This window comes from Pinus tabuliformis, chromosome 6, assembly GCF_031772625.1.
Source record: "Pinus tabuliformis cultivar Carrire ecotype Pingquan chromosome 6, CPIR1, whole genome shotgun sequence".
Classification (NCBI taxonomy): domain Eukaryota; kingdom Viridiplantae; phylum Streptophyta; class Pinopsida; order Pinales; family Pinaceae; genus Pinus; species Pinus tabuliformis.
The window spans coordinates 433,816,546-433,827,101 of record NC_142292.1 but is presented as its reverse complement, the minus strand read 5'-3'; positions in this window follow the sequence as shown (position 1 = coordinate 433,827,101).

The window sequence follows — 10,556 nt, the reverse complement described above, 5'->3', positions numbered from 1 at the left end:
AAGTCGATACCCCATTTATCAAAAGGACCAATAGCAATTATAGGGTGGAGAGGAGCTGGTGGTGCGCGCATCTTGCGATCAAACACTTGACAGTTGTGGCATTTTCGGACCGCAATGATACAATATTTAAACATGGACGGCCAGAAATAGCCAGCACGCAACACCTTCTGAGCTGTGGCATACCCAGACATATGACTGCCACACACTCCAGAGTGACAGTCATTCAAAACCCTTTCTGCCTCTTCGTGAGTTAAGCAACGTCGGAAAACCAAGTCCGCCCCACGGCGATAAAGAGTATCTCCAATTATTTTGTATTGTTGGGACTGGAATCGAATTTTCTGACGTTCCGTCTTAGAAGCTTCGGGCCGAAAGGATTGGGTTTGGAGATAGACAATTATATCCCCATACCACGGATCTAAAGTGCTGATGAGAAACAAAGATTCGTCCGCAATGGGTTCCTTTGCCACAGTTTCGTGTCAGCACGCGGGAAGTCACACATCAACTCTGCAAAGACTAAAGATTTCTTAGACTTAGATTTTTCAAACTCTAAGTCGAACTCTTGTAGGATAACGATCCATTCAGAGTACTTGCCCCCCTAGCAATTGTTTAGTCAAAATGTAGATCATAGGGTTGCAATCCGAAATGACTGTAGTTTTACGGAGAAGAATGTAATGACGGAAACGTTGGACAGCCTGAACGGCTGCCAGGGCCAATTTCTCCACATGCGAATATTTTAGCTCAGTGGGATTTAACGTCCTACTAAGATAATATATCACACGTTCTGTTGCGAATTCATCTTCTTGAACTAATACCATCCCAATTGTGGAATGAGAGGCGGCGAGGTACAAAAAGTGGTCTTGGTTGGAGTTGGGAGGATGCAACAACGGTGCATGGGTCAACGCGTGTTTAAGTGCATCAAAAGATTGCTGAGCTATCTCATCGCAAGTGAATTGAGCATTCTGTTTCAACAACCGCGTAAAACCTTTTGTAACCTCGGCGTAGTTAGGAATGAATCGGTGTAGAAAGTTTGCTTTCCCTTGCAAACTTTGGAGTTGGTGAAGACTCGAAGGGGGAGGCAATTTGATGATAGCTTCGACCTTCAAGGGATCGACACGAATACCGGCTTTTGAAACGACAAATCCCAGCAATCGTCCCACTTCTATAAAGAAGACACATTTGTGTGGGTTCAAGCGTATACGATAATGCCTACACCTCATGAAAATTGCTCGTAAATGGACAAGGTGATCAGCTCGATGTAAAGAATGAGCAGGCAAATCATCGAGGTACGGTTGCACAATGTGTTTGATGTCGTGAAACGCATAAGACATTGCCCGTTGGAAAGTGGCTCCAGCATTCTTAAGTCCAAAAGGTAATTTGCAATAAGCAAATGTCCCCCAAGGACAAATGAAAGCCGTTTTTGGTTGATCGGCAGGTAGAATATTGATTTGGTTGTAACCGGAAAAACCGTCCATAAAGGAAAATATTTCACTGCCGGCACAATCATCAATGATTTGATCGATATAGGGCGTGGGATAGTTGTCTTTTGGACAAGCACGATTAATATCCCTATAGTCGATACATATTCTTATTGTTCCCTGTTTCTTGTTAACCGGAACAATATTCGATACCCAATCCGTTAACGGGATCAGATAAATGAAACCTGCTTTCAACAGCTTCTCAACTTCTGCTTTAATTGCAGCCGCTTTCCTAGGGTGTATTTGACGCAGACGATGCCGAACGGGTTTAGCATCTGGGTAAGTCTTGATCTCATGAACAACAATGGAGGGATCAATTCCTGGCATTTCCTCATAGGACCAGGCAAACACGTCGCGAAATTCTTGAAATAGGGCCTTGTATGTTTGAATTTCGTCATCTGTACACGAGGCACCTATATGAATGTTCTCAATAATTCCAGTTTTGACCGAAATGTCAATGGCAATAGTTTGGGAAATGTTTCCCAAATTCAACTCTGAATCAGGATGTTTCGTGGGATTCTGAGCGTCCTTAACATATTCATCCGTAAAAATTGATGAAAAATCATTTTCAAAGCCATCATCCTCAGGTAAAAATGAAGATCTATGATGGAGATCTTCCCATGGTAGATCACCTACACTTAGGATTTCGCGAAGTTGCTCGTTAGATGACACAACTTCGGGAAACACTATCCATTCTAAGGTTGATGTGAAAAGTGATTCCTCACAGACTACATTCATTTGGTCGACTTGGGTTGAACACGAGTCGGTAAAAGACTGCACAGCTTCATAAGAAATTTCATATGGACTCAAAGGCATAGCATTACTGAATGAGTCTATCTCAGATTTAGATGGGACATTCCATGGATCATCGTAAATAATAGTATCTGATGTAATCATATGAATGGAAGCGAATGAAGGGTCTGCGTTGATTGGAGGAAAAGGAAAAGTTCCCAGTAAACCAGAATCTTTAACTAATCCTATGCCAACATCCCTATAAGGGATAGTCATTTTACCGACATGCTGGATACTCTCTGAAGAGGCTGGGTCGGATGAAAAGAAAGCCAGCTGGTCTATTGTCATGATCTTTCCCTTATGTGGAAACTTTATAACTCTGAAGACCGATGAGATGACTGTTGTCATAGCGTAAGACCAACTCCGACCCAAAAGAAGGTTGTAGTCTAGAGGGGCATCAACCACCTCCACATCCAGACTAACGGTTTTTCCTTCAACCCCTATAGGCAGATCCTGTAGAATTCCAAACGGATGGAACCCACGGCCATCAAAGGCCTTAAGGATTGTCGGGGATTGGTTCAGTGAGGGATAACCAAGGGATCTACAACACTGAATCGACATAATACACGTGGAAGCTCCTTCATCAATTACAGTCCGATGAATAGGCCTGTTTTTAACTATCACTGGAATCTGGAAAGCCATCTGATGAGGGAGACGTGGTGTACTATTTTCTAGATCAAAGATTATCAGGTTCGGGTCCTGAACGTCAACAGCTCCTATAGCCGACAAAAGTAATTTTCGTTGTGCCGGGCATGATTGCAGCACTTCTAAAGCCGACATCGCTGAGGGTGAAACAGCTAAATCCTCAACAATGTTGTAATTCTGGGCCACTCTCGCATGTGGATTGAAAGCAGACCTTCGAAGTACACCCTTAGCGGGCGGTTTGATTACTAAGTCAGGGTTAGGTTTCTCGATCTGTAGTGGATCGGAACCGAGAGCTAAGGTTGATGGATTTGACTAAGAAGATTCTGCTTCTTTCGATCCATCAACAGGACTTTTACTACCATAATCGTGTGATCGGGTCACAATCCGTACATGAGACATCATCAATATGGGTTCTTCACTGGCACTCGAGGAAGAACCTATCATCTTACTCTCTTGCTTTGGAAATGGATCTTTCAAAACAGCAGGAGTTGGGGAACCCTTGACGATTTTCACAACCTCGGCCCGATGAGGGAAATCTCTTGTAAAATGATCCTCTTCACAAATAAGACAAGGATATCGAGGTTTGCGCTTTTCGTCATTGGTTTCCGACTTTTCTTTTTTCTCCTTAGGAGCCTTGTCTACTTTATCCTTCTTCTTACCTTTCTTTTTCCCACCGTTTTTTGATTTGGCTGTAGATGACTCTACAACGTGAATATCGGTGGAAATTTCGGGAGAAGATTCTCCTGTCGGGGAATCGGGTAAGGTGATAATGGGCGAAGAATTCTTTGAAGACTTCTTCTTATTTTTAGTATTCACCGTACCAATCATGCCATCAGCAGCATGACATCCCGAAGGAGCAGCAGCAATTTGATTCGACTTTGGAAGATCTGGGATCTTTTCGTGTAACGTACCCGACTGAGTATAAACTAAGTCAAGGTACTGTGCTTGAGCAATGACTTGCTCCTCAGTAACTACTCCGGCCCTAGCTACGTCTTCAGTAATATTCGGTAATAATGATTTAACAAACCATTCAGCTAAGATTTGGTCCGGGATAAAAACTTTCACTAAACGCCTTCGACGTCGCCATTCATGAATATGGTCGGAAATATAAGTGGACGTCGATTGTTTTAATGAAGTTAATAACTCGGTGCCATTATCATATCTGACCGACAACTGAAAATGTGTTAAGAACGAGGTAGCTAACTGACTAAAGTTATAAAAAGAGGCCCGTGGTAACTCAATGTACCACTTGGCTTTGAAGCACACCAGAGGTGGTAAGTCATCACGTGATTTGATGGATCCTCTCCAGACTTACCTTCGAACTTGGGTATGTCACTGGGCAACTTATTTGGCATTGGCGGCCAGAACGGAAGATAGTTTATTGGATCGTTCGTTAGGCGCGTCAAGTCGGGTAAATCCAAAGTTGCGATAAACAGCAATTGCCGGTTAGGATCTCTAAAACTCTGGGTCACAAGACCAGTCCCAGGAGGAGGATACCCAGGATAACTTGGAACAGGAATCGCATTCGGGATATTGTATCCTCCTGGAAAACCAGGATTAACCGGACCGTACTGGGGTTGCTGAGGTTGTTGATAAGTGTACCCAAGATACGGTTGATACTGGTAAACCGGTTGTTGGACAGTAGGCCCGTATTGGTACTATCCCTGGTACTGTTGATAAGTGAATTGTGGTTGACCTGTTACAACAGTACTTAAACTAGGCTGCCCTACAGGTATCTGGACCGTGGTTTGAATCGTAGATCCAGATAACGGTAAAGATGTCTGAGGAGTGGTTGCAGAGACAGTAGAAACCGGAGCTGTCGATACTCCAGAAGTAAGTGCGGTAGATGTTTCGGTAGTTGCAGCAGCCGTTTGAGATGGAGTACTAGGTGCGATTGGCGGCTGAGTCACTACCGAAGTTACAGAAGTTTGAACGTTTGACTGGACAGGTTGTGGTTGCTGGGGTGGACCAGAAACTACAGGTTGTCCAGTTTGAGGTAACAACTGTACACTTGGCTGCAACACCTGTTGACCTTGTGATGGATCCCACACTATCATTCCGGGGTATTGACCCGTAATAGGTTGAGGATACTGAGATCCGTAACCAGGTTGAGGGTAGGATTGATAATTGATAGGTACACTTCCCGTACCTTGAACGTAAGATTGACCTTGAAGTGGTTGATAACCTTGACTCGAGTACTGACCTTGGGGTAGGTACCCTTGAGGTAAGTACTGATACTGGGGTTGACCTTGATGCATAAATTGATATTGAGGTTGACCTTGGGGTACATATTGAGGTTCGGGTTGACCTTGAGGAACGTATTGCACCATAGGTACATACTGTCCTTGAGGGTGCCCCCCAGCCACAACTTGTGTACCTTGAGGTTGCCCCCCAGGCGTTAATTGAGGCTGCCCCCCAGGTAGTAATTGACCACTTTGAGGTTGAGAACCGGGAATAGAACCTAACATCATAAAAATGTCTCCTGCACCCAACGGTTTATTACCATTGTTTCCAGCTAATGACCCATGTCCAATGGGTTGAGGAGATGCTCCTACAAAGGTACCAGAAAGTGATTGATACCCAGTAGGAACAGAAGGACCACCATACAAGAAAGATTCAGGGGGTTGAGTAAACACGGATGACTGACTAGACATATTTACAGGAGTATAAATACCTCCGGGTGGATAAGGAGTACGAGGTGGAGAAAAACCTATCCCTGAGTTGTCTAAATAATTAGTTAACGAAAGGTACCAAGTAGTACTTCTAGGTGGACTGTAAAAAATAGATTCACGCTCTCTTAGATCAAGAGTAGGTTGATCTTCAAGAATAGGGCCTACTTCTTCTTCTGGAGTAAGTTCTTCAATAGCTATCAAACCAGAAGGAAGATTTTCAGTTATGACTCTTTCTACCCTAGGTGAATCAGGAACACTAGAAGTTGGAGTAACAGGTTCAAATATTTCAGGTTCTTCGCCTATATCACTAGTAGATGAAAAACTACCAGCAAGCTCAGAAACTGCAACAGCTTCAGGATTATAACCTGTTTCTAGACTTTGGTAATCTGGGTGGACTACCAACGAAGATTCTCCTTCTTCATGTGAACCTACTTTACTGCCACTAGGAGGAGTTACAAGGACTTTCAAACCTTCTAGATTACTCGGGTCATCTCGAGGAGGTTCACCCCGAAGTCTACGGGATCTCCTCAACAATTCGGCCACAGAAACAACCTTAGGAGATTGGCCCCGAAGTCTACGGGACTGTCTCGGTAATTCCACCACAGTTAAAAACTTTTAACTACTGCACACGCAAACAAAGTAAAATCTCAAAACAAACCACCTAAAGTCTCTAAAGAACCAAACAAATTTGAATCACACGCCTAAAGAATATAGGGCGTCAAACCATGCACAAACAGTAGCCTTCCAGACCGAAAACACTAGTTGGTGATGAAGCCCAACAACGCCGAATTCAGTACAGAAGTGGTGGGTGGAACAGTTACCCTGGCAACCTGCTTAATGAATAGACCGGCACAAGTTCCTCCACTTTAACCGTCTCGAGTGAAGTGAACCCCCCGGAAAATCCAAGTGAGTCTAGCCGATGTCTGCTCCAGGTACAGTGGGATCTTCCCTCCACCGTCACCTCGGGTAGAATCCTAAAGATAATGGTCACTAAGGTTACCAACAGCAACAAATACACCTGGGGGAACAGTCTACACTCCGACAGCATGCAAGGGCAGAGTATCAAGCTCAATCCCCTTGCCGGCTCCTTGACAATAATCCAAGGTTTACCGACAAGTGACCCCTGGCTCCTCGACAATGGTTAATCCGAGGTTTACCGTTTGTAATATGTGCGTGTCTGGCGTCGTTCCCAACGAGGGAGGATTGATCCCCTCACTGGTTCGGACACAAGCTCGTGCTTCTCCTTTAAGAGGAGCTTTCCTAGAGTATAAATGAAACAGTTGGATTTATCCTACCACAATATCAGCTACTTGTTTGGTTTTGCTGTCTTGGAGAGTTAATTACTCTCCTACTCCAAGACACTAGCTTGATCTATATTGGTGTTTCAGAGCCCTAGTAAATAAAAAGTTACTAAGTTGATTTTACTTTAAGCGTAAATTTTTATGGCTTTTCTTTACGACAAAAGGTAGCGGAGATGAAACTGATGGTGTGTAGACTCGACTCAAATCACTACAAAGATGCACTTAGGATGATTTATGATAATTTTCCTTTTCAATGAATTCCCTAGCTAAGAGAGTTGGAAAATGAAAAATTGATAAAAGCAACTTTCTTAACAGACAATCAAAGAAACAATCTTTTTATCTTTTCCAAGCATGCAACTCATGACCACTACTTATTTTGCGAAAATGCCCTTTTCATTCAAAGACTCAAATACTACTAAGCAAACTTTCTTTCAAAGGAGAGTTTTTGGATTTTTCCCTACGTAACACAGCATTTAAAAATCAAAAGAAAACCTTTTGCAAATCTATCAAACCAAAGCTACTGAAAAGAAAATCAAACGAAAATTCACCTAATAAGCAAATCTAGAGAAATGCACCTAAGAACTAAATCAAACAAGGCAAAAGTCTACTAAATATGATTCCTGGATGTTTTACTTAGTCAAAATGCAACTAAGGACTAGTTAATGCAGAACCAAAAACTAGTCAAAAACAAAAATCAAAATCTTTTGTTCTTTTTTGTAAAATGAAATTCACCGTTCAATCAAAAACTTTTCGAGATTCGCAAAGAGAAGACACAAAGGTAGGTCTCTCATAAGGGTGAAGTCTATGACAGGCCCGAATCCTAAGAGGGTTGAACAAAACTAGGGAGATCCAAAGTTTGACAACCTCTAACGCCAAAGTCACTACAAGACTAGTTAAAAATCAAACCCTAAGGAAAAATCTCTATGAATTCCACTAAAACACTTGACGCTGACGAAACAAGTTCAGATGAAGATCTCCGGTAGGTAACCAGTGGATCTGGGTGGAAAAAACAAATTAAAAGCAAAATCTAATAGGAAAAAAGGAGAAAATTGAAATTTTCTCAATTTTGACAAGGTACGCAGGCAACTTGTTTACACAGGTGCGGGTACGCTCTGTGCACACAGTCGCAGTGCGTACAGGTACGCACTGTGCAGAACTCAGAGGCTGCGTACTTCTAGCAAAATTGAGAAAAACTAAAAACTAATTTAACCCTAAGCTAGCCCACCCAAACACACAGTCAGACAACCAAAAACCAGAAAGAAAAAGACTTTTCTCAGATCAAAGTTTCAGACAAAAGAAAACACATTCACATCAATGGATTCCCCAATGGAGTCGCCATTTTGTCATGCGGAAAGAGTCGATAGTGCGGACACAACCAACCTCCCTAGAAGCCTAAGACTTTCTAGTGACAAACAAGACAAATAAGAGCAATCCTTCTCTAAATATGCATTTACCATATAAGAAACCAAGTGTTTAGATCCTACCTGTAGTCCAATGTTGTTGTAGTAGTCCAGCCTCGTCGATCCGAATGAGCTCCTCCTTCTCTTCGAAACCTGCATTCACTAACAATCAAACGATTAAATAGCACCTGAATATCTCATTAAACAAATCATATTTAACATACAGACCAAGGAGTATATGAAACAACTCATAAATAACAAATTGTTGAGAAGAATGGACTTATTTGTATTAATAGGAAACAAAAGAAACCATTAAAACCTGAGCCTTGGTGTTGTGCAAGTTCCTCCCAGGGTCCAGCAAGAGTTTTCCTTTACTTTGATCAGCTCACCCGCTTCCAAATCAAACAAGAAAGGATGACAATCTCTCCTCACAAGCTTCTACAAGGAAGTCCTAATCTCAACAGCATCTACCCTTAGGAATTTTCAACTTTCAACCTCTCCTCCCTCTGGTCCAATGCATGTATTTATAGTGCTGTAGAGGAAGTTAATCAGGTCCACCATCAATGGGATAAGCCCCTCTTTGGGTGGGTTAGCTCCCCTCTTGATGGGATAAGTTCCTCTTCCATAGGGATACATGAACCATCTGGAGGCGCTCCACACACGTCAAACAAGTTTCTAGAATGCTCTAGAAATAACCACAAGTAACGTTTTTGGAGTGAAACTTGCGCTTATTGACCTTTACAGGAGTACACACCCATTGCTTTATAGACAGAGCGTACAAGTACGCAGGTATTGTGAAATTGGATTGCGTACCCGTAGGTAAGGCTGAGAGAAACCGCGTACCAGAGATAACTTGACTTTAAATGACTTTTCTCTCTTTCTTTGAGTTTGACATGGAAAGCAGAGGCATGAGACTTGCCGAGGAGGATAGTATGACAGGTGATGGAGCCATACAAACTGCAAATAGTTATGGTGACATTTTTTAGTGTAACAGATAATTTAGAAAAATAGAGGGAACCAGTCCCTTCTGTGGAGAATGCCCTTGAAGAAGAAATGCATGTAGAGGAAACCATTAGAGAATAAAATCAAGAAACAACTACTAGTCCACTAGAACCCCCAATTGAAGAAAACCCTACAAAAGAAATCTTGGAAGGTGAAAATCAACCAGGGAATTCTAGTTTTATGAAGTCCCTTAAGGACGAGGCCCACCTAGAAGAAAGCCCTGAAAATGAAAATTTCTCAAGGGACACCATTCCATTGGGGTCTCCTGAGAGAAATTCATGACGAAAGAGACCTGGAAAGTGATGATCCATTGGGAGCTATGGTTTTAATAGTACACCACGCTCATGTTGACACAATTCCACCTGAACAAGAACTTGAAGTAAATATAGTCGTGCAACCACCGGTTAGAAGCCTCACAACAAAGAAATCATACAAGGATAGACTCAGGAAAATGCTTAGGAAATATAGGAGGCAAAAGAAAATAATTAAGCAGCTAAGGCAGTGGTTGAAGGAAGCAGTCAGGCTTAAGAAAGTGAAAGTTGAATTGGAGACCACAGGGACCCAAAATGAATATTGCCCTAGGGAAAATGCTAAAACCTAGACTGAAACTTTGTTGGTTTATTCAAAAGAAACCCAAACAAAGCCATATATTTTAGAATATAGTGAAACGCAAACAAACGATCCTTGTATTTTCTCATAGGAAACTCAAACAAACTTCCCTACTATTGATGTTGCCATTCAAACTGATACTGAGGAAAACACCCACGGTGATTGTTGCATGATTGGAGAAGCAACCAAGGTTGTTGTTCAAACTGACCCAATGGAAACACAAGATGATGAGGTCCAAACAGATGAGACGCCTACTTACATTCCCTTGGTAAGGGAAGCGGTCATTAGGAAATTGCAGAATGAGCTAGTCAAGACTCAGGAGGAATTGACTTGGCATAAAGAGGAAGTAGTGCCCCTGTGAGTACACCAAGAATTACGAAAGAAATTTGAGGCACTCATGGTCACAGAGGATGAAACTTTTTCAAATTATAAGGATGAACAAAAGAAAGTCGAAAAAGCACAGGTCAAGTTGTAGAAAGCTAAAGAGAAATTGGAGACTATTTGCTCTATTTATTCAGATGCCCTGTCATGCTGAGCTCCTACTACCAACTACACACTATTCTTACTAGAGAGATATGTCCTATTGAAGGTCAAAGTTGTTAAAGCTAGCAAGTCAATAGAAATTAAGACCACCCCATATTTTGTTAAGTGTTTCAAGGA